Raw genomic sequence first — 1287 nt, 5'->3', positions numbered from 1 at the left:
GTCTACTTCATATCCAACCACTGTGAGGCGTTGCACTCCCCATTCACACTTCTTGCCAGAAACCGTAGCCTCTGCTCGTTCAACATCGGCTAGTAATCTATCGAGATCTTGGATATGTTCTAACACATATCTTTGTATTCCCGGTAGTGCTTCTTCGTCATTGTATGAGTTCTTACTTCCTGCAATTACAATGTCGTCGATGAAAACACTTGCAGGAGTTGGACTGTGTCTTTCGATTATTTTCATAATGATTCGAAGGAAAGCTGCAACAGAATTGGTGCATCCTTGGACTATAGTGCAGTACCGAACTAGGCCTGCAGGTGTCCAGAAAGCAGTAATATCCCTGCTGTTTGGATGCAGCGTGACCTGGTCGTATCCTGAAAAGAGATCTGCTATTGTCATCAACAGACAACCAGCGAATCTCTCTGAGAAATCATCGGCAGATGGTGGCAGGTTTGCATCTCGAATGGTCACTGCATTAATGAGTTGCGCGTTGTTAATCAACCGATAGCCGGAATCTTTCTTTGGAACCAGAAACCACGGATTTTGGTATTGACTGTCGCACAGTTCTAGTGTTCTTCTCTGTAGTCTTTCGTTTATCATCTTGAAAACTTCATTTTCCAATTTCTTAGGTGGTCGAAAGCTTGGAGATTGCCAGGCCTTGTGTGGTATCGTTCTTATTTGGTATGGCGGTGCCACTTCTGGTTGAACTCTTCCTGATTCGCTGAAATCAAATGCAATTGCTCCTTCCCTGTTCAACAGCATTTGCTTGAACATGCTGATTTCCGCCGGCCTTAGTTGGGTTCCAAATACTTGTTGCTGAAATTGTTCCGGAGTTAATCGAGTGCCTCTCCTAAAAGTTGCGTGTCTCCTCTCAAATAAGTGGTCGAACGGACCTACGTCCACTGGATTTAGGAGATCAGTTTTTCGTTGCCGTTCCATAGCTCTTTCAATCCATTGAGGATGCCCAAAGTCCATAGGTTCTGCCACTCTTGGCTCATCGACTGGCCGCACTTTGTCTGCTACTTTCTTGTGTAAAGTATTTGCTTGATTTTCGCCCTGATAGTTAAGGTATGTATTCTTTAGTGTCTTTTCTCTCGCTTGTTGTCGATTCAACTCCTGTAAAATCAGTGCTGTCGGAAGCTCGTCTTCAACATCTAGGCTTCTTGCAGCAATCTTGTGGTATGTTTGCGAGTCGTAATTCCATTGCCGGAATTCTTGTCGCATTGAATCGTCAAACACCCACCCGTACTTACCAAACCCTACATTCATATCATTTGCTCCTTG

This window comes from Aaosphaeria arxii, assembly GCF_010015735.1.
Source record: "Aaosphaeria arxii CBS 175.79 unplaced genomic scaffold BU24scaffold_16, whole genome shotgun sequence".
Classification (NCBI taxonomy): Eukaryota; Fungi; Ascomycota; class Dothideomycetes; order Pleosporales; genus Aaosphaeria; species Aaosphaeria arxii.
This window is presented reverse-complemented; position numbering follows the sequence as displayed.